We start from the raw sequence: 26822 nt of genomic DNA, 5'->3' as shown, positions 1-26822 counted from the left end.
AGATATCCAACCTTGGCTGCAGATTGAGCCCAGGAGTGATGGATACCTACGTGGGGTAGCACGTGTTCTGTGTGGACAAGCAGTAAGACCCACTAAGACTTAGAGATTCTGACCTGTGGTGGCCTCCTCAACAGATGCATTTAAATCAGGGCTGTTATTTTAGCATTAGTTGAATATTAAGAATAAAATAGGTTGCTACAGGAATACTTTTAGAATGACTTTGCCTATATCTTGTATTTAAATTTTTCTTTTAGTTATTTCTCCAATTGTATTTCTTTAACACATGTGCGTGTGTGTACTCTTAAAATTAAATGAAAAAAAAATCCAGTTAGTGTAAGATGAGGTGTAGGATTCCTTTCTTCTTGGAGAGGATATATCAGATCTCATTTTTTGGGTTGTCTTGGCTAGACATAGCTATAGATTTTAATATTAGCACACTTGTCATGTCTTGCTTCTTAAATCGAATTAGAGCTAATGTAGTTCTGTGTAAGACATTTTTGTTTGTTTTACATTGGTTTCTTGACTGGTCATAGTCTATTCCTTCAGTTATGTAAGTTCCCCTCCTGTTAAGTTCGTTATACAGATGTTGATGGAAAACAGGAACATGCCTTTCCACTTGTGTGTGGACCTTCCCCTGTGGAGCTGGTTCCTGTGAGGAAGCTGCAGCTGAAGATCTATGTCTTGAGAGTAGCATTCAAAAAGTGTTTCTTATTAACATGCCTGCCAGTTCTGAGTTTGGAAGGTACTATATCTATGACCCCCTGCTGAAAGTTTTTTCCAAATTGCTTAATTAAACTCAGGGAAAAAAATGTGAAATTCATGGTATTTATTTTTAGTTGTTTCTGTAGTAATAAGACTGCTATCCCTTACTGTAATATGGTATTTACTTTAACTTCTGTAACATTTTGAAATCAATCTTTTTTTTAATTAAAGGAGGAAAAAGCCTAAAAGAAGGTGACAAACTGCTAGGTATTGTGGCAGTCCCAGCACTTAGGAGTTGAAGGCAAGAAGTAGGTTGAGTGTTTGAGACTGATGTACATAGTTCCAGGTCAGGATGGGCTACAGAGTAAGACCCTGCCCTGAGGTGGGGGAAATGAGGAGGAGGAGGAGGAGGAGGAGGAGGAGGAGGAGGAGGAGGAGGAGGAGGAGGAGGAAGTTGATGATTTTTCTCTTTAAATGCCTTTAAATGTTTTCCCTCCTACATATGTCATCTTCAAATGTCAGTCTTAAAATAGAAGTATACCTTGCAGATCCACTCATGGAAGTAACCTGGTTGAAAATTAAGTGTAGGCAGATCTAGACAAGATCATTATATGAGATCAGTGAGGCCGGATGTAGAGGACAGGTCTTAAAAGATAGTTGTTCCTCAGTATTTGAAGGGAAATGCTTCCAGAACTTCTTTCCTCACCCCAGGTACCAAAAGCCCAAGCTCAAGTCTCTCATATGAAAATGGTATGCTGTTTGTGTAGAATCTGTGCAAATCATTCTGTATGTTTTGAGTCATTTCTTAGGTGACACAACAACTAATAAAGTGCATATGCTTCGTACATAGTTGTTATACTGTACTGATACAAGAAAAATACCTGCACATGTTCAATACAGGTCCAGTTTTTTTCTCATATATTTTCAACCAGCCATTGGTTGAATCTGCAAATGTGGAACCCGCAGATGTGGGAGAAAACTGTATGTCCAGTTTCATAACTGAATATCCAATTATTTCATAATATCTATATTTTAAAATATAAAATGTAACAAAATGCCACATAAGCATTCTATTATTTTTACAACTAGTTATTGAACATTTACATTATGCCACACCCTGTTCTAGGGGCTAGGGATACATGAGTCAACAAAATATTTTTAAAAAATTGCTTCCCTGCCCTCACAGAAGTAAAGACTAATGGGAGGCACACATGAATGAGGAAAATATTTTTAAAAATCCTTGCCTTGCCCTCACAGAGCTGGAGTCTCTTGGGAGAATTAGGTAGTGAAAGGGGCAAGTTAGTAAAATTGTACACATACAACAGATCAGAAGATGACAAGTGATAGTGGAGAAAAAAGCATTATTGTTGAAGGTAAGGGGATTTGGGAGTTGTAGTTCTTTTTTTTTTTTTTGCCAGTCCTGGGCCTTGGACTCAGGGCCTGAGCACTGTCCCTGGCTTTCTTTTGCTCAAGGCTAGCACTCTGCCACTTGAGCCACAGCGCCGCTTCTGGCCGTTTTCTGTATATGTGGTGCTGGGGAATCGAACCTAGGGCCTCATGTATCCGAGGCAGGCACTCTTGCCACTAGGCTATATCCCCAGCCCGGGAGTTGTAGTTCTAATTGAAGTTAGGTCACAGGAAGTAATGTTTGAGCTGAGATTTGAAGGTGTACAGAAAAAGCCACTTTAAGGTAGAGTGGGTGAATAAAAGTCAGAAGAGATAGTCACAGGGACAGAGGTTCTTCTCTGTATATATAGGAAGAAGGAGACCTGATGAAGAATGAAGAAGAGAGGTGATGTCACAGGTAGAAGAGGGAATGAGGTATGCTCAGTAGCTCCTTTACTTCGGTAATTGGAAGGGTTTTGACTTTTAGAGGAGAGACATGGCCTGACTTCTCCTGACAGAGCTGCTCCGGCTTCTTTGTGGAGAGAACTTGCTGGGGAGGAACAAATGGGAGCAAGGCTAGATTTGGATAGAAGTAGCAGTGGTTGAGGGAAGTGGTCCAATTTTTATATGTTTGGAAGGTGGGACTGTCAGGAGGATATGCTGGTGGATTTGATGTGTTGTAGAGACTAATTCTGGGCATGTTAAATTAGGGTGCCTTTCAGACATCCATGTGAAGATGTTGCATTGGCTGTTAGGTGTACACTTTCAAAGTTCAAGGGAGTGATATTGGCTGAAAATGTGGATTTAAGAGTTGTCATTGCATATAGAGCACTGAAACTCTTTAAACTTGCATGTGATTGGCAAAGAGAGACCAAGTGGAGAGAAAGAGAAAGGTTGGAGTCATGAGCATGGTAGGAAAGCTGTTGTTGATGGCTTCAGTGTGTAATTTCTTCCAAATATTTCCTTCACGGTTAGGTGCTCATTTCAGTGCACTCAACTGTTACTTATGAATGAGTGTTTGACTGGAGGGGATATTAGGTAGCTGTTTCAAAGGACTTAAGAAGAAAGGCGAAGTTGTTTTTCTCTTGCTTTCTATGTCAGAGTGACTTCTAGCTTGTTCTGAGTCTGTAATGATAAGCCTTGCTATGGTGTGTTTCAGTGAAGCTTATGATGTCAGGAAAAGTGCTTTATTTAATTGACTAACAATAAAGTATTATATTCTGTGGCCTTTTGAGATCATTAATGTGAATCATTTAACTTTCAGGAAAGATTCTAGAACATTAGGAATATTTTGTGATTTTTGTGGGGCAAATTCCCTGAGTTTTCTTTATGGAATTAATATGGCCATTTTACTTTCAAATGTGACTTAATGTGCTCTGTCTACTATAACCAAATGGTTTAAACAATAGTTGTTTAGTTTTTCACACTTCTGAAGGCTTTGGCTCCTGGTGAAGGTGTTTTTCTAGCTCGCATATAGATGCTTTGGCCTCACTTGACCAGAGCAAGCTCTGCTATCTCCTTCTCCTTCTAATAAAAACATTAGCCATGGAAGTAGGGTGCCACCATTATAAGCATTAGCATTTAACCTTAGTTTTGTCCATAACGGCCCTTTCTCCAAACACAGTTGCATTGGGGGTTGGAGCTTCAACATAGGAATTTTTTGCAGGGTACAGTTCAGTATGTAACATAAGTTTTCTCAAATTTTTCATTTCTTGGGTGAGGACATTCTTATTAGTTTCTTCCTTTCTTTCTTTCTTTTTTTGCTCGAGTCTAGCACTCTTGCCACTTGAGCCACAGCACCACTTCTGGCCGTTTTCTGTATATGTGGTGCTGGGGAATCGAACCCAGGGCTTCATGTATAGGATGCAAGCACTCTTGCCACTAGGCCATATCTCAGCCCCTTATTAGTTTCTTGAGACATGTTCAGGGTAATTTTTTAAAGGATAAATGGTATATTTGTGTGTGTGTGTGTGTGTGTGTGTGTGTGTGTGTGTAGCATAAATGAGGTATTTTTAGAGGGTGTTTTGCAGTATGTTACATATTTTTAAAAACTAATTCTTGCATTTTTCTTGCCTTTAATTTATTTTTAATTAATTTATTTGTAAATGGACAGTTAAATTGTGTGTATGTTTACTGTACATAACCATAGTGATTTAACATTTAAGTACTTTGTGATAAACTTAAACAGCAAATGCATTATGCAAATAAAGATGCCACCTTAGCACTGTTTATGAAAGAATTATTTATCTTGTAGCATTTTTTCCTGTAGTGTTTCTGAGAACTGCATTGTGGCCTAAACTGGCTCTGCAGAAGCATGGTCCTTCTTCAGCATATAGCCTATTTGTATCTCTTGGTTTTTGTTTTTGTTTTTTGTTTGGGAAGAGAAAGAAGATCATTCAGGAAGTTCTGTCTCATGAGTATACTGAGGGGAAAACAAAAAAAACAAACATAAAAGGCTTTGATAGTTCATCTTGATTATTGATCGGATTGGATTGAGAGGCACCTACCTACGAGAGTAGAAAAACACATCTTTGAATTGTCTGTGAGGGTATTTCCAGAGAAGATTAGCTAAAGAGGAAGAACCAACATGAACATGTGTGACACCATCAAATAGACATGGGGCCTGGAAAGAGCAAAATGGGAAAAGGAGAAAGCCAGAGGGTTCCAGCATTCTTTTGCTCTCCTTCCTGTTCTCCAAGGTAAGCTGCCCTGTTCCACCATACCATCTTACCACATGGACTGAAACATCTGAAACCATGAGTCAGATAAATCCTGCTGTAAATTTTTTATGTCAGGTATTTTTGGTACAAAAGCAAGTAATACAGAATCTACTAACTTCCTGTTTGTAAAAGTGTGAATTGTAAAAGATCCCTTTTTCTCCCAGCATTTCATTCCAAATGCTTTTTGTTGTATTTTTGTATCCACTCCCGTTGGCAATCCCATCTATTGGTAGTCCATTCTTGATCTTTGATTGCAGCCATAGCTGATGATTTGGGGTCTCTGGTCTAGGCTCTAACTCTACTTTTGTTGAACATCTGGATATTCCTTCTGCAAGTTTACCATCTCCAAAAGCACAATTATCTTTCTATCAAAATTTGATCCTTGCTGCTTTCTTCCCTTTGAGGTGGATAAAGATAAAATGTTTTCACTACCTGAATGGAATTGTGAGAATGAGTCTCAGTTCTTCCTTCTGTCTTCATCTTTATCGAGTTTGTATCTACCCTTTTACTTTATGCTCTGCCTCCTGCCTTGGCTTGAGCATAATTACGACCATCTCTTTCCTGAAGTTGTGATGTTATTCCTTCCTGTTTTTTTTATGTCATTTAACTTTGGTACATCACCCACACTGCCAAATTTATCTTCCTGAAACACCCTTCTTCTGTTACATTTCTTAGTTCAGTTTTTTTTCAAATCCTTCAAAAGTTATGTGCATTTGAACTTTTTAATTTAACAGATACTCTGTGCTCTACCTGTCTTCACCCATTTGCCTTTCATCATCTCATAGGGATTTTCTTCTTCTTCCTTCTTGGGTATCTGAAACCCTTGGTATTCTAATTAAATGCCTTTCTTTTTTAAAAAGTACTACTTGCTATGCTTGAGCAAAGACCCTTTTGTCTAAAATAATTCCCTCACTGTTCATTCAGTTTAGATTCAGCTTCTGGTACACTTCCTTATCCAATAACAAATCTCTCATTTGTGCATCCACCAGTACAGTACTTTGATGACATAGTTGTTGTAGGTTTGTATGCTAGGTTGTGTGATTTTGTATGCAGCAGATGTTAATTGAACTAATGAATATCTCAATAGGAAAATGCTCTATTGTGAATTAATATCTTTCTAGTGTTCTTCCTTATTGCTTCTGTTAGTTATTTCCGTTCAGTCTGAAGAACTTCAGCATCTTTTGTTGATCTACTCAGATTTGGCTTATTGAAAAATATCTTTGGGGCTGGGGATATGGCCTAGTGGCAAGAGTGCTTGCCTCCCATACATGAAGCCCTGGGTTCAATTCTCCAGCACCACATATACAGAAAATGGACAGAAGTGGCGCTGTGGCTCAAGAAGTAGGAGTGCTAGCTTTGAGCAAAAAGAAGCCAGGGACAGTACTCAGGCCCTGAGTCTATGCCCTAGGACTGGCAAAAACAAACAAACAAAAATCTGAAAAATATCTTTGTCTTTTTCATAAACTGAATATTTTATTTTAAAAATAACTAAAGTAACATAGGAAACTGAAAGAAATTTTTATGGAATCTCATGTATACTTTGCCCATGTTCTCCAGTGGTAATATTGTAGTGGTGATAGCTTGTAGTACAAGATCAAACACAGGAAATTGACATTGGTATATTACTGTTAATAAATCAAGAAACCCATTCAGTATTCACTATATTTTAAGCTGCATTTATATTTATGTGTACATGAAATTCTATGCAGTTTTATCATGTTTGCAACCACAATCAAGGTATTATATTTTTTTAATGATGAAAAGATCTTTCTGCTATTTCTTTGTATTCTTATCCATCCTACACTGTCCCTGTGCCCTGTTCCCATTTCTGTCATATCATTTTCATAATATCCAATCATAGAACCATACATATATGTTACCTTCTGGAGTTACCCTTATCTTTAAGCAAAACACCTTTAATAAGTCTGTCTAGATTGGTATATCTCAGTTATCAAGTTCATTCCTTTTTATTGTTGAATAGCATACAAAAGTTTGTTCAACTATCCAAACAACATTTTGGTATTAGGAATAAAACTGCTATAAAAATTCATAGAAGGTTTTTGTGAAAGGACCATCTTCCTCATCTGTTCCTTTTTAAATGTCATTATGTCAGGGCAGATAAAATCCTGCTTATTTAGCTTTTGAGCCCAGCAAAGAACTCATGTTACAAACCCCTACTGAAAAGGCGCTTTAAATAAGTCCCATAGTATCTTTCTCTTGTGGGGTAGTGAATATTAAAGAGCAGATGTTTAAGTTCCTCTTTTACCACCTCATCTTGTGTGGAGTCATCAGTAAAGAGGGACAGGAACATCTTCTCTGAATCACTATGTCCAGAGGAACAATGACACCATGTGGCAGCTGTCTCTGCATGGCCTCTGCCGACCTCCTACTTGTCACTCAACATACTATGTCCTCATTTTTGTGTGGCCTTTTCTTCCTGTTGTAGGGAGGTGGTGTAGCAGTGTAATGGCTTTCTTTGTGGCAGAGTAGAGATGACCAGACTGTGTTTCTGTTAGATTAAAAATGTTGATGTTTACAAGTTATGCAAGAGGGAGAGCATGATATGTTGAAATTTCATGATTTCATTTTTAGTATTGTTAGATATAATAACTCATCCACTTGTCTTCAAATTTTTTTTTCTTTTTAAAAAAATTTTGTTGTCAAACTGATGTACAGAGAGGTTACAGTTTCACATGTTAGGCATTGTATACATTTCTTGTAAAATGGGTTTTAAAAATGACTGGCCCTGGTGTTAACCCTAGGTTCTGGAGGTTTATACCTATAATCCTGACTAAATCAAGAAGCAAGGATGATAAGGATTGTAGTTTGAGGCCATTCTGAGCATAAATTTGAGACACTATCTCACTGTCATTCTGGGCACACACATGAAATCCTATTAAAATGGAGAGCCAGGTACTGGTGGCTCACACCTGTAATCCTAGCTACTCAGGAGGCTGAGATCTGAGGACTAGGGTTTGAAGACAGCCCAGGCAGGAAAATCCATGAGACTCTTATCTTCAATGAACTACTTAGAAAAAGCTGGAAGTGGTGTTTAGCTCAAATGGTAGAACCCTACTAGCCTTGAGCACAGATAGGCTCAGGGACATTGCCCAAAGCCCGAGTTTAAGCTCCAGGACTGGCAAAAAAACAAACAAACAAAACAACAACAACAACAACAAAACATAATGGAGGCAAAAAAGCACTGTCACTCAAGTTGTAGAGCACCTGCTTATGAAGTGCTCCTTTGTAAGGCTCATAGTCATCAAGCCCCAGTACCACAAACAATGCTGGCTACCTTTTATTCCTAAAAGACTTTAGACCAGAAGATTGGGCAAGTGCAGTCATAATACTGAATGTACATATGTGAAAATGGAACCAGGTCAATTAAGGGGAAGAGTGGGGTTGGGAGAGATGGGGGAGAATGGTAGAAGGGGTGACATTGATCAATATGCATTGTACTCATAAACTGACATGTTGAAACTCCTTTGTACAGGTATGTAAAGATAATTTTTAAAGCCTTTAAGTAAAAATAAGTAAGAAAAAGTGAAGTCATTAATTTTAACCATTGATATTGATAAGATAGTATCGAATCTCTATATTTTTAATACATGAAAATCAATGTAATTTGTATATTGTTAATTATATGGTATCTTAGGACATTTCTGTAGAATTTTGTTTTCCCTAAAAGTGGTGAGAGTTTCATGTTTTTGATGGAACTTCTGGTGTACTTGATTTCAACTCTGTTGCCTGTTCCTGAGTGTTGGTTTGTTGCCTTAGTGTATTTTATTGTGGATTGCTAGGTGTGCTGGAAAGCTCTAAGCAGATGGGGCAAGGGGGTGGGATCCTTCAGACTTTCAGAAATACTATTGAGTAGTAAGGGATGATGGGGGATGATGGTGGATGACAGTACCGGATAGAATCCTGATTTCATGCTGGCAGCATTGGGGGATTCTGCTGTCATGCAGAATTCAGTGCAAGTAAATGACACTTTCTTTAAATATAGTAAACTCCTGAATTTCATATATCAAAATATATACTATTTGTACTATCCACACTTCTTCAGAGGGTAAAGTTGACATTGTTATTTGTAGAAATCAAGGAGTAGCGGGTTCAGGGATCTAATACATTGGTCATTGCTATATGCATCCTTTCCTGTTGTTTGGAGACAGATTGGTGCCACTACCAGAACCTCACAGATATAGGGGAAAGGGGCATGTCCTCTGTCACACAAATGGGATCGTTTCAGTACTTCCTCTTTGTGGAGAATATCCAGGTAAAGCTGCCAGGTGTGGGAGTTACAATTTTCTGCCTCTCTGCTCACAGGATGTACATTTTGCTCTCAGTAGCAGGGGAATAATAGTTGCCATTCATGAAATGCTTCTGCTACCTTTCTGTGTTCTTTGCCTATAATAGCTCATCCTTTCTCATCTTCATACTCTGAGGGAAGATGCATTGGCTGAATTTTTACTGAGGGGGAAATTGCAGCTCACACATAGCTTTTCTAAGGCCCAGAGCGTTGGGTGGTCTATCCAGGCATGGATATCAGATCTGTTGGAGGCATATATCCTTGTTCTTGCTTTCGTAGAATGCAGCCTCCATCCACAGGAAATATTTCCTCCAAGGTTGGTATTGGATGCCATTAATTGAATGATTACTGCTATTTAATTAGAGATAGAATTTAATGCTAGAAATAATTTTGTTAGTAGTGAATTGCTTTCTGGTGCCTGAAATTTTGCATTCATTTTTGGGATTCTTTGTTTTGGGGTTTTTATCTTGTAAACTTTAGCATTCTTATAGTGCTATGGTAAGCCATTGAGCATTCTGGTTACTTTTGCTATAATGTGAGTTAGGGTTTGACTAAAGGCTCAACAGAATTGCGTGTAGACATGTTGTAAAATGTTATTGCTGTGTTTGTTAGTCTTGTTTGAAAACAGAAGCCCCTTCTGGGTGGAAGTTTATAGACCCATTTGTTATAGTGGCTGTAACTATACTTTATCCTCAGGGAGAAAAAGAAAACAAACAACGGAAGTTACTTGTTGAATTGCACATGAAATCTTTATGTCAGGTTTAGTGTTATAGCTTCCTGTGAAATATAGTTTGATCTGGAATATGTAAACATTGTCACAGTAATAAGGAAAGTAAAAGTGCACTTTTGCAATGCAGTTCTTCCCTTTTGCTATTTCCATATGATATTATGCATATTTCTCAAGTTTTTTTTCACTTAGATGATGGTTTTCTTTGCTCATATTTAATGAAACAGAATGGTTCCTAATCAGGTTACGATTGCAATTCATCAGTATCCAAGAGATTTCTGAATGTAGTGTCTGGCTAGATAATTCTTTGAGGTGGCATCATAAAGAGTAATTTAGTATGAGCTTTAGACATTAAGAAATATACAGTTCTTGCCACCAGGGGTTCTGATCAAGTTAAGAAGAAAGAGCATAGACCTCTGAAGTAAACCATAGTGGAAAACATCATGTGTTGAGTGTCATATGGGTGATAGTTATGCTGAGTGAAGAAAGTAGAGGGCTTTACAGACAGAACTGATTTTGGATAGATAAGTGTGTCTCCACCTTTACTGCTATAAGTTTTTTTGGCATGGATTAAAATCCAATATGTTATTAATAATAATTACTTGCCATATGCGATGAGGAGCCTGTTGGATAACAGCTTCCTTTCAATTCACTCAACACATGTAAATGAGATGATGCTACTGCAATCAAAGGTGTTGTCATGATTAGACTGGAGAGAATGAGTCAGGAAATGGTTTTTAAGTAAGCTTAGTTAGTATATGCCTGATATTTCACTTACAAATACAAAATTAGTAGTAAAAATTAATGCTTAATATGTGTCTGAATTGGTTTTTTGTTAATAAAAAGGAAATGTCTCAGAAGAGTAGATTACTGATCCGTGGTAAAGATAGTCTATTTAGTAGCAAAACTACATGATGCTTCTCATTCTGCATTTTGAAACAGGCTATTTTTAGTATCTCTTTGAATTGGGGATAAATTCTAGTTTCAGGATTCAGTGATTAAAGCAGAGAAAATAGAAAGTAGTTTAGGCAAGAAAATCTCTTCATTTGGGCTGGATCTGTTTCAGGGTTTAAACTGCTATCTTCAAGGGCCTCCCTTGTAGCCACTGCTTTGTAGTCTTTGTAGGGTCAAGAAAATTACCAGCAAATGGGCCAAGTACATGGTGTCCTACTTTTAAAAATGAGGATTTCAAAACTTCTGGAATTCTGTTTTTTTTTTTTAACTTGTTAAATCTGTGTTGCCAATGTAATTCTGGACAAAAAGTTCAGGGTCCTAGGGTCTCCTTGCTTTACTTGGTCTCAAGTCCTGTTGGCATCATGTCCTATCCTGTGAACTCCTATCACTCTGCCCCCTACACCTTGTGTCCCTTTTCTTTCCCTAGTTCTCAGGCTGCCTCTGAGTATTGCTAAATAAATCTGCTTATTGATGCCAACTGGTACCAGTTCACATTTATATTTAATGATTGCAGATTGTCCCATCTTGTTTAACAGCATTTTAACGTGCTTCTCATCAGCAATCTTTCCTCAATCTGGAACCCTTATTTTATCTTGAACAAGTTATTATTAGTTTGTTTTTATGACCATTGCAAAGAAGCTCATTAACTGTTTGGTTGAATGGAAGCAACTGTTCTCTTGGCTCTGATTCCCATGTTTTTGGCCTGTGTGGCACTTTAAAGTGGTGGCCAGCCACCCTGTCTGCCACAGGTCACTGAGTACAAGGCATGTCAAACTTTCTCCACTTGAGGGAGGTCAGGGAGATGCAGTGTGTTTTTTCTAAGGTAGGCATTTGACATCACTTATTTGCCGTTTTAAAAAGTAGTATTGTTTATGTATGAAGTGCTGGGAATTAAAAAAAAAAAAAAAGAACTGTCACAGTGAAGAGTGGAGTTAGTGGCCACCCAAGGACATACTTGTCTACAAGGAATATTTTTTAAAAAGCTTAATTGGAACATTTTGGCAAAAAAATACAATTAGAGAATCTACTTTTCCTTTGAAAATCAAGTTAATTTGTAATGAATATCTGACTGTTTTCAGCCACTACAATTTTTTTTTATCTCCAGCAGTTGAGTTCTTTTTGTTGTGATAATGAATAGGCAAATTTAAGACTAGAACCCATCTTTGGACTTCTGAAACCATCTTTTTATGTGCATAATCTTCTTTATTTGTTTTGTTCTGGACTGACATTGATGCTGGGAAGCCCTTATTGGGTGGAGCCTTGGGGAGGGTACTGACATGCAGTGCCACTCCACTTCTAGTGGATTACACAGTCTATGGGAGTGGTCACTGATAGTCATGGGAGTGGTCACTGATAGTCACTGATAGGTGACACATGATGGTACAGTGGCAGTAACCAGTGCTTTTTATTGCTATTGTCATGTGTGGAGAGTAGCTCTTCCTAGCTCATGTAATTCTTCTAGGCTCATCTTTGTAACATTGAAGTGAGATTAATAGAAATGCCTATAGTTAGTCTCCAGTATATAAGTGAGGAAGCCAGTGTGAGCTCCTGGCTGGATTAAGGATCTACTGCATTGTGGCATTCTGTATGGTAGGCACAGAGAAGGGAGACATGGATGCCACCAGGGAAGCTGAGCTGTGCTTTGTATCAGGTGTGACTGTTGGGTTTGCTCACTGGTAAGAACAGGGCAAAGCTAGAGAATAGGCATATAGAGAGTTTCAGTGTGTGACCTACTAGAGGTAGGACATGTTGATGGGAATTCCGGACTAGTTCAAGACTAGCACAGGCAGAAAGTGCAGAAGATTCTATCTCAACAGAAAAGGTTGTGCTGTGCTGGCATATGCCTGTTATCCCAGCTATGGTAGGAATTATAAATAGGAGGGATCATGGTCCAGGAAGAAAGCAACATCCTATCTTAAAAAACAACCAGAGTAAAAGTAGGCTGGAGATGTGCCTTAGCTGCTAGAGCTCCTTTCTAGCAAGTATGAAGCACTGGGTACACTGAGGGAGACTGGGAAGAGTGTGGGCCTTCCCTGCAGCCCCAGTGATGGTTTTGAGTAAGTATCTCCTGAGACAAGCTAGATACCACTGTCACTGAGCCCTGCCTCAGATTCTGTGAAACTGGTAGTGTTATATTCCCCAGACAGAACAGAACAGGAAATCACTGGTTTGAAGTTGTGAAGGATGCAGGCTCTTACTAAGTACAAAGAAAGCTTTATTTCAGTTAGTGATGCTTAATGATTGGGTTATATACCATGAACTCTCTCTGCCACAGAAAGAGTTCTCTTCAAACAAAGAGAACAGGAGGTGGTGGAGGGGAGTGCCTCAGTGGTACATTTCTCAGGCTTGTTCAAGGCCTGATATTGCTGCAGTCATGTGCGTAAGGACCATATTTTCCTACAGACAGATGAGGGCGACACATACTGTTTCAGGTGCTAGTTCTACATCTGCTACTTGATGGAGTATTTATCTTTGAATTAACTTTTAATTCTCTATGCATTTCAAAGGACAGAAAGTCTCTCTTGGTATGAGGGTCCCATATACAAATTTTAAATCTTTATTGTTTGCTGCAGCTGGAACTGGTCTTCTTTTCTGACACTCTATGCATCTCTCCTCACTGAGCACTTTCCAGCTAGTGGTAGTGGTGGTTTCCTATGTGTAGCTTCACCTTTTGGTTCAGTTTTATCTCTAATGCACATTAAGAGGCTCAGAAGAAAAAAATTACTAGTTGACTTTAAAGATGTAGTTGTCATTTATTTGTGACTCTAAAATGAGACACCTTATTGTATAAAGCCAGAGTTAAGTTTTCCAGTAAGTTGAGTGGAAGAGGTTTGATTTGTAGGCACAAAAGGGTTGAAGACAGCACAAATTAGGAACGAAGAATGGATTGGTTGCTTCAGAGTTTTCTTTCCTTGTACGGTTGAAACAGAGGGAACTTTCTTAGGCTATTCCAGGTAAAACTGGGACTTTGCTGGTTGGTTCCGGTGAATTTCCTGATTTTAGAAAATGGATCCTTTTTATTATTCAATTTGATAATGTGGTACGTAGCAGAGTGACTCCACTCTGATTGGCCGGGCGCCTAGTGCGGGAGCTGACTCCAAAATAATGGCCTGTAGACTTTAACACTACTACACTAGTAACTGTTTAATGAATCCATGCCCAGAGGGTTTTTTGTTGTTTTTTTTTTTTTAAATCTGGCCTTTTGATTCTAAGAACTGTTATCCCAATAGTATCAGCAGTTCTGGGTCTCTGCAAAGCCATATTAGAAATTGATTGCTCTTCATATTTTACTCGACAGTTTTGAATGTGTAAAGTACTCAAACCTGGAGAACTAAATAAAGCAGTTTTATTGATCATTAAAATTCAAGTGTACTGGGCTGGGGATATAGCCTAGTGGCAAGAGTGCCTGCCTCGGATACACGAGGCCCTAGGTTCGATTCCCCAGCACCACATATACAGAAAACGGCCAGAAGCGGCGCTGTGGCTCAAGTGGCAGAGTGCTAGCCTTGAGCGGGAAGAAGCCAGGGACAGTGCTCAGGCCCTGAGTCCAAGGCCCAGGACTGGCCAAAAAAAAAAAAAAAAAAAAATTCAAGTGTACTTAGGTGAGAATGCAATATACACAGATATTTAATGAATAACTTCCAGGTGAGAATGCAATATTCACAGATATTTAATGAATAACTTCCAACTTTGTTTATATTTTAACTTAAACCATTATCTCTTCAGTTACCCATTTTATGTTTTATTTTTCTTCCCCATTAATTAAAAAAAAAAGACTTTTAAGGGCAATGACATTTCCCTCTTGTCTCATTATTTAACATCATTTTTTGCAGAAGTGTCTCTGATAGTTCATTTTATGTATGCAATAGAACAATGGGACCAGCTAAATGTGTTTATACTGGCCCTAATGTCAGATATGCTGAACTGTTAATGCAATAGGGATTGGAAACTCAGATAATCATCTTGTGACTACAGGAAAAAAGACAGAAATTCTTACTATTTGTGCTAAGACTGCTTCATGAAAAAGTATTTAATATTTTTGTAAGGCATAGAACTAAAATGCCCATATGTTCTATAGAGTCTAGGTGTCTTGTAAACAGAGCCTGAATGTGTGGATAGTTAATAACATTGATGACATGGTCTCATCAATGAAAATGAAAAGAATGTAGGTTGTGAGCATCATGGAAGAGGTGGTGCTGGAAAATGTGGGGAAACAGATATGTCAGGATACTACATGAATGAGATGTGTATATACTAACTTTTGATCCTTTGGAAACTGGAATTTGGAGGGTTAAGAGAAATGTCAAGGACCAAAATAGCAAATAAATCCAAATACAATCCGATTAAGAGAATATTGGGGGCTGGGGATATGGCCTAGTTGGCAAGAGTGCTTGCCTCACATACATGAAGCCCCTGGGTTCAATTCCCCAGCACCACATATACAGAAAACGGCCAGAAGTGGCGCTGTGGCTCAAGTTGGCAGGGTGCTAGCCTTGAGCAAAGAGCAGCCAGGGACAGTGCTCAGGCCCTGAGTCCAAGCCCCAGGACTGGCAACAGGAAAAAAAAAGAAAAAAGAAAAAGAGAATATTGGCAGATTAATAGTGAGTCATTTAAACACAACCTGTTCTCAGGTTAAGTGTTTTTATATCACAAAATTCTTTAGTGACCTTAAAATGTCATGAATAAGTAAGATTCACAGGCTTATTACTAGGGAAACTTTTGGACCTGAAAAATTGCTCTATGGAAAGAAATTATATATTTCATGAGATAAATTCAGTCCTGACTTGACATTGTTTTGTATTATTCCCTAAATTATGCCTTGCTTTGGTTTCATGATGTGATATTTCTTTTATTTTTCTCACTAAGAAATTTTTGGCAGCACAACAAAAATTTTAACCTTATTTTTAACAGCACCATCACATTTTAATAATGTCATTTTGAGGTCTGATATATTTTTAGTGGGATTTTAGAGGGAGATGTTCCTTAAGATCACCTAGTTTGTTCTTTTGTCTATTGATTTGTTCATTCTGCTTGTCAGTAAATAATTGGGTGCAAAGAAGTACAGTATTTATTGTATGCCTTTGCAGTAATAGGACCTTCAATCCAACTATCTTGAGCCAAAACTACTATAGAGTGATGCTTTTCAGTATAGTAGGCACTTAGTCAAATGTTGTTGCTTAAAATAATTAAAGTGAAATAAAATCAATAATGTTCTTTAGTCATATCAGCTGTGCTCCTTGGGGCTGGAGGCTGCCACGTTGTATGGTGTTCTCTGTGGAACATTTTCATCACTTAGGGAGCTCAGTTGAACTGGCTGCATTGGAGTATTCCTTGACTTTACACTCTAGGAAACATCCTCTTCCACTTCTCACCTAGGGCTTAGTCTATACAACTTGTTCCCCTTAAAAGATGCTTCCTTATCTTAATTTAGGTCTCTATCATCTGTCACCTGAATTAAGTCTCAAAATCAGTTTTCAATTCTTTGAATTTCTTTCCTGCTTCTGCCTCCCTTCGGTGGCGGTACCCTTTACCCTGTGTTCTGTTCACATCGTGTGTAATGTATGTTAGAGTCCTGCTCACATGGAATACTACTTGCTTGTTTATATTACATTCCCGTTTTCTTCTAGTAGGCTGGGAAGTGATTGAGGGTGGGGCTTTGGAGTTTCTGGGGCAGGAAAATAACCACTGCCTGACCCATTTCAGAGTATAAATGTGTTTATTGAACAGGAAAAAGGCACTAGTGGTCACAGGAGGCTGTCATTCTGAGGGAGGGTCTCATTCTGAAAGTGGGAGACAGTTTGGGTCTCTGGACTCTAGAAGAGAAGTGGGCATTCCTGGCAGAGGGAGTGTAGCTGCAGGACCACCACCTAGCTTACCCAATGGACATGAACAAAATCAGCATGATGGCACTGCATGTAAATATACATCACTGTTGGCAGTATTTCAACCTTTTAGTAGAAGGACTGTGACTGTGCTTAACATGTAATAGTTACAACCTGTAACTTCGAGTAAGTTTAATGACCTTTATTGTGAGACGAGGCTACACTCACATCGTGTAGTTAATTCTTTATGACCTTTTTGGATCCCAGTTATTCTGGAAATATTAGCAGCTTGATAAGAAAGAAAAACACGTGTGTATGTCCAAAAGGAGACAGCCTGGTTGGGAAAATGGAGGAGAATGGAAAAGGAATAGGTCAGACTCGATCATCAACAGGTGAGGATTGTTTATTGAGGAACAGCCAGGGGCACAGACCTTCTTGAGGGTTTGGAGGTTGTGCAAGGGAGTGAATTTGGGACTAGACTTATTTGGGATCTGAGTGAGCAAGGAGGCAGAGGTTATTGAAAGCAGGTTGGGGCTTTTCCGTTTGGTCCACAAAGGGTTATGTACAGCTGGGCCTAGGTGAGATGTCCTGCCTGCATATCAAAGCAGGTTTGCATACTGAGGTTCTGCCTGGTGTCTGTATGGGCCTGAGGTAATAGGGTGGGGGGGGGGTTCAATCTTTCAAGCCTAATATAATTAGGAACAATGATAAGAACCATGATTCAGGCTACCTCACCTTTACCCTTCTTTCTTGTAGCTGTGTGATCCTGGGCAAGTAAGTCACCTTTGATCCTTAAGTTCTTCATTTTAATGGAGATATTATATACTTCTGAAGCCTAACTACATGTATTCATGATGCTAGGATGCTGGATAAAGCATTTACCAAATAATAGGTAATAATAAAAGTAACAATTCTAATAGTAATTGGAAAATTGCTAAACATAACCAATAATCCAGCAAGTACATGCTATTGGAGAATTATGCTCACAGGCACAGTTAACTGGTTAGAACCAGCTGTAAAGTGAAGGGTACTAGTGCTGGTTGTTCCCAAATTATCAAGTCAAATCACTAGTAGAAGTAGAATGGAGCCTGGATAATCTAAAAGCCAAGGATGATTTTCTGTATTTGTAAATAAGATGATTACTTATGCAGATTACTTAAGCAAAAGCTTGCTTTTTTCTTTCACTTTGAATAATCAATAGCATGCTATACAGCTGCTTCTAAGGAAGGGAAAGAAAGCTGTGTACTGCTTTTGATTTTAAGCAAAATAGGACATGTTTAAAATAGAGCAGCATCCAATGAACATTCTGGTTTTGTTTTTTTAAAATATATTTTCAAAAGGATGATGTCAGTTGTCCTAACTGTTGGTTTTCAAAATGTGAACTATATATAATTCTAATCATTCTTTTTGGTACACTCAAAGTTGCCTTTCTTCAAATGGAAATTGCACATTTTCTGCTTTTCCAGGCCTGACTCCCTTTCCCAAACTTTATTCCCTCATGCCCTTGATCTCCCTAAAGCTATTAGGACATACTTCACCTCACTTTGGGCTGCTTTTGTTCTTTTTTTCTTTTTCTTATTTGTATCTTTTTGAATTAAAATTACCTGCATGTATTTGCTTCCCAAGTTCTTTGATGAACAGTGCTTTTTCTTATTCAATTTTGTGTGTTCAGTGTTTAAAGAGGAGCAGACTCATAAGATGTTTGGTAAAGTTTTACTGAATGAATTGATGCCTACTGTAACTTTTTCTTCAAAGTCAATTACAGTAATGACTGTAAGGAGGAAGCTGTCTTACGTTTTTTGTTAAATTCATTACTGTAGCACATTGGTTAAGAACCTACTTGTCGGGGCTGGGGATATGGCCTAGTGGCAAGAGTGCTTGCATTGTATACATGAGGCCCTGGGTTCGATTCCCCAGCACCACATATACAGAAAACGGCCAGAAGTGGCGCTGTGGCTCAAGTGGCAGAGTGCTAGCCTTGAGCAAAAAGAAGCCAGGGCCAGTGCTCAGGCCCTGAGTTCAAGGCCAAGGACTGGCCAAAAAAAAAAAGAAAAAAGAACCTGCTTGTCGCTGGGAATATGGCCTAATGGCAAGAGTGCTTGCCTCCTACACATGAAGCTCTCAGTTCGATTCCCCAGCACCACATATATGGAAAGCGGCCAGAAGGGGCGCTGTGGCTCAGGTGGCAGAGTGTTAGCCTTGAGTGGGAAGAAGCCAGGGATGGTGCTCAGGCCCTGAGTCCAAGGCTCAGGACTGGCCAAAAAAAAAAAAAAAAAGAACCCACTTGTCAAATTGTTCTGCAGGATGCCTGTTAATATCTTTGTCTAGGAAATGCTTTATGGTATTTATTCAGCAAGTATAAAATCTTCATTACTATTTTATCCCCATATGCAATATTGAAGTATGTATAAAATGATCACCAAGATTTTACTTAAATTTAAATGCTGTTGTGGGAAAAATTAATTCAAAGGCGTCTATCAAATACAATTCTTACGTGAACGATCCATATTATTTGATTCATTTTGTCGGCAGTAACAAAGCTAAAATGCACATGTTCCCATTGAGTAAACAAATTGAATAGTTTGCTTGATGATACCTATATTGGAATGGACTTTTTCTTCTGCCCTCTAACTGGTATTAAATGAGTCTTTGAAGTAAATTTTAGAGTTTATTCCAGAAAAGGGAATTAGAATGACACAAGAATCCACATGCTGTATTAGTTCCTTGCCTAAACGAATTAAAAAGAACTAGCTCTGGAGCTGGTTAGGGTTCCCTTGGTGAAATGATTGGAATGCAAAATTTGAATTGAAAATACTGTTGAAGATTTGAAAGCATTTTGCCTACTGGCATTTAATTTTTCAATTTTTTTCTTTTAGTTTTAATGTTGACTGCTGTTACTACTGATATTGGAGACAAAGTGTGATGCTACAAGTGGAAGTTCTCTGCAACTCCTAGTCAACAAGTATAAGGTAAGACTGAATAACTTACTCTTAAAGCTATTCAAAGCCAATATCATTATAGTCTAGACATCTAATTGGAAGGAGAATAGCATGAAATATTTAAGTATATCTGAATATTTAATATTCATTATTAATAGGTTTTGATATATTATTGATGTCAACACTGTAGGAATTTTAAAGAGCAAAATGTGATTTGGTAGACTCATGTCGTATTTTTCTTGGGTGAAGGAGAACATGGATATCTAATCTTAATTCACTGAAATGAGTTCTCATCTTCCCAGTGTATTTTGCCTATTCTTATTTTCTGAAAGTTTAACCAGTTTTTTGGTTTTTGTTATCTGAATCTTGCTAATGAAAGGCATGAGAATACAAGGTTTAATGCTAGTCAATTTTACTATAATTTTCTTTGAATTGAAGTAAGGATAATTCTAACTGTGACTAAAATGAGGTTTTAAAATAACTTATGGATTTTGGTTATCGCTATTGTTATATCTTTGAGGGATAATAAAGGAGTAATGAGGCATACCAGACTAGTAGGGTAAGTCATAGCTTTGAACTTCACCTTCCTCCTGTGTAAACTAGTACCATCTGTCTTGCCTTTTATAGGGTTATAAAAATCAAATGAGATGATAAATGTGTAATTTCATTCTTTTACTGCTGGGAGAGACAGAGAGGAGCTAGTTCTTTGTGATAAAATTGATAAACCTGTAGCCCTGCTAATCAGAAACAAAGCAGAATTCCTATTACCAGAAAATAAGTAGGACCATTACTATGATCTTAGAATATTAAAAATCCAATAAAGGAGTGGTGTGAATCACTTGATGTTAATAAATTTGATAACTTAGATAAATAGACAAATTCTATTAAGGAGATAAACTACCAAGCTCTATTCAAGAATTGGGTAACCTTATAAAGAAATTAAATCTGTAGCTAAAACTATTCTTAGTTGGGTGCCAGCAGCTTATACCTGTAATACTAGCTACTCAGCAGTATGAGATGTGAAGATCACAGTTGGAAGCCAGCTTGAACAGGAAAATCCATGAAAGTTATCTCCAATTAATCACCAAAAGCCAGAAGTGGCGCTGTGGCTTAAGTGGTACAGTGCTAACCTTGAGCAAAAGAGCTCAGGGATAGCTCCAGAACCAAAAGCAAACAAAAATACATTCCCACAAAGAAAACCAGTAGTCTTCAGGGCCTTACTGCTCAATTATACTACAATACATTTGATTTTAATTGTGTCAAAACTCTTAGAAATAATCCTAACTGCTCAGGAGGATGAGATCTGTTAATCATTGGTTTGAAGCCAGCCTAGGCAGGAAAGTCTTTTTATTTCCAATTAACCTCCAAAAATACTGTAAGTGGAGCTGTGGCTCAAATGGTAGAGTGCTAGCTGTTGAGCAACAGAGCTTGGGGACAATGCCCAGGTTCTGTGTTCAAGCCCCAGTACTGACACAAAGCAAAACAAAAAACATAAACAAAATGTCTTAGAAATAGAAGCAATGGGACATGAGATTATTATTATTTTTTTATTTTTTTGTTATTTATTTTTTTGGCCAGTCCTGGGGCTTGGACTCAGGGCCTGAGCACTGTCCCTGGCTTCTTTTTGCTCAAGGCTAGCACTCTGCCACTTGAGCCACAGCGCCACTTCTGGCCATTTTCTATATATGTGGTGCTGGGGAATTGAACCCAGGGCCTCATGTATATGAGACAAGCACTCTTGCCACTAGAGCATATCCCCAGCCCACGGAACATGAGATTATTTTAGGAGGCCAGCATTACTGGGATATATAAAGGGCATTATTTAGAAAAATGTTAATAAATTATATACAGTTGCTATTACTCAATCAAATATGGCTGCTTGCTCTCAACAACCCACTGAAGTCAAATGGCAAGGTTTGAGTCAAGGAAGTGGCTTCATTACACAGGCTGGCTAGAGGAGAAGACAGCGAATCCACTGGAAAGTTTAGAAATAATACTTCAAAGCTTAGCAGGCAGTAGGCTCACAGTGATGACAGTGCTGGGGAGATCTGCTGCAGACACACTGGAAGACTTTAGCTTTGTTAGAACTGGCTTTGAGAGTAAATTGTTACAATGATTAGTTATGTCACTTGGGGTACTTTTTGTTTTTAACCTGTTTATGCCATGGTTCCTTAATTTATTTAAAGGGGGAGAGGAATACCAGATTAAATTTATAGTGGGATGGAAGTGGCCCAACAGACATAAAGTGTACAATTTTTTCACATGTCATTATGATTTACTGTCATTAGCTTTATGATCTTGATATTTCTAGAATTTTTATCAAGTTATTACTCTTTTTTGATGGTTCTGATGACTATTTGGGATATTTTTAGAACAATAATTTGCTAGGATGCCAGAGTTGGATGTTTTGAGAACAAATGATTACACATTTGAAATATTTTACTAACTAATATTTCATGGCTGAAAGAAATGAGTATAGTTAATTAGAATGACCATTTGCTCTTACTTTCTAGAGTGAAATTTTTATCGCTAAAAATAACTCCATAAAGGTATGTCTTGTTTCTAAAAATATAGTAACCAATGGTTGAGAGTATCTACTACTGCTTTGATTATATCCTTTTTTAAAAAAAATCAATGTATCTATACATAAGAAATTGCCAGTATTTGAGAGTCAACAAAAATAGTTATTTTGTAGCTTGGGGCTATATCTGTGGTAAAGTACATGCATTGATTGCAAGTACACGAGAGTCTTTATTGCAAGCTCGAGCCTGGACTCATAACCTTCACCGATGCAGCGGATCTGGATTGAGAGCCCCGCCCTCCTATCTAGCAGGGTTTTTATAGGGTTGTCAGGGGCGTTTCATGCATCAGAGTATCATACAGCAAATTACATTGTGTCACAGCAAAATAATAAAACAATTTTAAAAGCTGATTGGTGCAATTGGTGGGGGGTACAGGTCTGGAAAAGGTAGTTGGCTGGCTCATGGGGGGCAGTCACTTAAGCTCGATGGTCCGGGCCCTTATGACATACATGCCATCCATCCTGCAGGGCTGTCTAGCTGTTATCTTGCCTGAAGAAGCACGTAGACTTTGAGGCCTTCTCTGCCACCTGCTGATTGGCTGAAGCTGGGGAGTTTACCGCAGAAAAAGGGGGTTAAAGATATGTTTCCTAGAGTCTAAGTCCTTGACATTTTCTTAGAATAGCTGCTAGGGAATAACATTGTTAATAGTTAGCTGTGGCTGAGAGGGACTGATTTTAACTCCTTAGGTGTGGAGAAGTAAAACAGTTTCATTCAAGCTCAGTTATTTAGGCAGGGCCATAGGTATGTTTTGAATAACGACTCAAAAGTATCCTAGCTCCACTGACTTCTGGCTACCTAAATTATTTAGATTGTATTGATATTTTGTCTAGGCCTTACAACTCTGCTCCCCACCCCCCTCCAGTATCAGCCTTTGAATTCAGGACCTTGTGTTTCTTGGCTTGCTTGCTTGGCTGGTGTTCTGTCATTTGAACTATACCTCCAGCTCAGCTGGTTTGTTGGTTATTTTGGAGATGGGATCTCTCAGACTTTTCTGCCATGACTTGCTTCAAACCCCAATTCTGTGGGAGGCATCTTAGACTCCTGAGTAGCTAAGATGAGAGGCATAAGCCACCAGCATCCCACTCAACTTCCTGTTTTAGGCCATAGTAACAGGATTTTCTTTATGTACACTTGGCACGTTGTGCGAGTTTTTCCCTCCCTCCCTCACCCTTTCCTCCCTTTTGTCTTACCTAGCCTAGGCTGGCTTGGATTCCTGATACTCCTACCTTCATCTTCTGAGTTCTCAGATAACAGAGCAAGGCTGCCATGCCTAATTTTGTATTTTATGATTTGTTGTTTCCCCATAGTGTTTAAATTTGTTTCTAATGCATTTGGGCTTTTTTTTTTTTGTCATTTATGTGACTACCATCTTCAAATAATTGACGTACAAGAGTTAGGCATAGAAAAACATAATCCATGTTGCTTAATAAAAGAAATAGTGCTGATGTACAAGAGTTAGACATAGAAAAACATAATCTATGTTGCTTAATAAGAAATAGTGCTGAGGGAGGGGGGCATGAGGGACAAGGTAACAAACAGTACAAGAAATGTATCCAATGCCCAACGTATGAAACTGTAACCTCTCTGTACATCAGTTTGATAATAAAAATTTGAAAAAAAAAAAAGAAATAGTGCTGTTTGTTTCTAAGACTTCTAATTCATAGATGAGTAGAAAAAGAGACTAGACTTTTAAATTTTAATTGGGTAGGAAAAAGACAAGTCCTAACAGATTCTGAGCAGATAAAAATTCTTAATGAATTTACAAATTCTTGGTGATCAGAAAGTCATCTTTCTAGCAAGTATTACAATACCATTGGCAGTTTTAGGTTCAGGCTATTTATAGATATATTTTATATTATATATGCTTTACATTATACAAAGAATGCTGCTTTTGCCATTTTAATCTGTGCTTATACATTATTTATTCATTACATTTATTACTTTTTTTTTTGCCAGTCCTGGGGCTTGGACTCAGGGCCTGAGCACTGTCCCTGGCTTCTTTTTGCTCAAGGCTAGCACTCTACCACTTGAGCCACAGAGCCACTTCTGGGTGTTTTCTGTATGTGTGGTGCTGGGGAATTGAACCCAGGGCTTCATGTATGCGAGGCAAGTACTCTTGCCACTAGGCCACATCCCCAGTCCAATTTATTACTTTTTTTGGTTCCTGTCCTGAGCTTGAACTCAGGGCCTGGGTACTGTTCTTGAGCTTTTGTACTCAAGGCTAGCACTGTACCATTTGAGCCACAGCTCCATTTTAAGTTTTATGCTAGTTATTTGGATATAGGAGTTTCATAGACTTTACTTCCCCAGGCAAGTTTTGAACCCAATTCACAGATCTCACCCTCTTGAGTAGTTAGGATTACAGGTGTGAACTACCAGTGTCTGGCAGTCATATTTTTTTTATTGTACCTTGAGTTAGAAGCTAATAATTTTAGTTTTCTCTAAAAGCATTAATTTAACAAATATTCAGTATGCATTACAAATCATAATAAGTCAGTAGAACTGCTTTTAAGCTTTTCATATACATCACACTGTGATTACTGGGTGAGCTTATAAATGGCTTCATCTTCCTATCCAATTAATGTGGCTAGGAAGTTAATAGTTTTAACTTGTCAGGGAAATATTTTTAATACAAGTACTAGCTAATATTTGTGCTTTATTTTATAAATTTGGGAGAGTAGTCTTAGATGTTTCATTCTAGCCCTTTGAGAATATTCTAGGAAGAGACCCTGCCTCAGGAACTCAGCATTTCTGTTTGCGTTTCCTACTATGCTCATTAACTATGACCTTTTTTAAGGCCACACTTCTGCATATATGTGCTTGTCTGATGACTTAATTTATCTTCTAGTTCTTGTTTTCTCTTGTCAAGAAATTTAATCTTGTATTTATTGGTAATGGTGGCTTTAATTGACTATCATGTCTGTGTGTGTAGTAGTTTGTATCTAGAACCTCATAAATCTTACCTGTTCACAAAAGTCTCACCTGCCTTAGTCCCCGCTGGGGGTACTGTATGGGAGGTTAGGCCCTTAGGAGATGGAAGCAGGTCTTGGGGATGAGCTTATGAAGGGTATATTGGGATCCAGCCTCTTCTTCCTCTGTTTACCTGCTGTTATGAATTGCACAGTTTCCTCTGCCATGTACTCAACCCATGCTCTGCTGCCTCACCACAGGCCCAAAGACAATAGGACCAAATGATCGAGACCTGAAACAATGATCCTAAATGTTAGTCTTTCTCATTAGTTGATTATTTTAAGTATTTTTTCACACACCTGACCTATATCCTATGTAAATACCAAATTAAGTTCAGCAATTATCCAGTTTGTTGTACTCTCAGATATATCTCTGATTCAGTGTGCCTCATTCCATTGAGGCAGAGATCACTGACAGTAAACTATGCTTATTTAAATGTACAACTTGATAAGTTCTGAGATGTGTAAGCATCCATAAAATCATCACAGTTGAGATAGTGAACATACTGTTACTCCTCATAGGTTTCTCATGACCCTTAGTTATCCCTTCCTTCTGACTGTTCTCCACTCTCAGACTAGTGATCTGCTTTGCTTTGGTTTGCTTTTTGTACAATTTTATACCAATGTAATGCCTGGCTTTCATTCATCAAATCATTTTGAGACTCATCTCGGTGGATGTATCAAATAGTTTATTGCATTTTAGTGCTGAGTTATATAGTAGATTGTTATCTATTCATTTATTGCTGGATATTTGAGGTTTTATAGTTTTTAGCTATTACAAATAAAGCTGTGCAAATGGTCAAGTACAAGTCCTTGTTGTGAGCACATGCATATATATAACTAGGAGTAAGATGATTGTATCATATGAAAAGTTTAACTTTATAATAAACTGCCAAACATTTCCAAAGTGGTTCAGTTATTTTACATTCTCACCAACACTTTGTATGGTTAGTCTTTCTAGCTTTAGCCACTCTGATGGATATGCAGTGACATGTAGTGACTTGACTTACAGTGATGTTGTATGTGGTTATTGCCATTGTGCATCCTCTTTAGTGAGGTATCCAAATCTGTGCTCATTCAACAAAACCAAGAGTTTTTATTACTGAGTTTTTACAACTCTTACCTAAATTTGTATAAATGCCTTCATTTGACAAGTGATTTATACTTTGCTCCATATTAGCATTTTTTAAAACATCAGAATGGAATTACTGAGAAAGATGTAGTCTTAATCTCTGTCCTTACTTTTGGCATTTCCATAGTCCTCTCTCCTAAGCCTCTCTCTCCCCACCTCAGAAAAAACAAATAGTTAACCTTTGCCATTCTTTTTTCCCCCTTTTCTTCTGTTCTCTTTTTGTTAGCATTTGATTGGTATTCTCTTTTCTCCTTGCCAGCTTCTTAGCAAGCTGTACTTGAGTTAATCCCTCCAAGGGGTGCTTCCTTCTACAGTAGGACAAGAATGACCCCTGGTAAATGTCTTTGTTTGGCTCTGGGATAGTCAGCCCCTTGTTGCTTGAGTCAAGAGATCTCACATTCCAGTTTTGATCAGCATTGACTTGCCTTTCCTGATGGGATAGCCTAGCCTAAACTATTCCAAAAAGGTTATTGTTTTCAGAACTCAGTATAGGGATTCGAACTGAGTAACCGGAGACAGTTTACCAGCATTCCACAATTTATTAAGCATTGTTTAGCTGTGATTTCATTTGCACTACATTTAT

The 26822-nt window shown here is 38.1% G+C and overlaps 1 protein-coding gene across 3 annotated transcripts in view; it reads left to right on the top strand.

Annotated features, from left to right (window-relative positions):
• Window positions 1-26822, top strand: part of Wasf3 (WASP family member 3) — a 140022-nt gene that overhangs the window by 39130 nt on the left and 74070 nt on the right. For 2 of the 3 annotated variants that reach the window (XM_048341610.1, XM_048341608.1), the window contains exon 2: window positions 19494-19586. The exons of the other annotated variant lie outside the window; for it this stretch is intronic. The gene's annotated coding sequence lies outside the window, so the exon portion shown is untranslated. The remainder of the gene's footprint in view (window positions 1-19493; window positions 19587-26822) is intronic. 3 annotated transcript variants of the gene reach the window in all.

The sequence above is a fragment of the Perognathus longimembris genome, chromosome 3 (genome assembly GCF_023159225.1).
Source record: "Perognathus longimembris pacificus isolate PPM17 chromosome 3, ASM2315922v1, whole genome shotgun sequence".
NCBI classification, from domain to species: Eukaryota; Metazoa; Chordata; class Mammalia; order Rodentia; family Heteromyidae; genus Perognathus; species Perognathus longimembris.
Note: the sequence above shows the minus strand (reverse complement) of the source record. Positions and strands in the feature narration are given on the sequence as shown.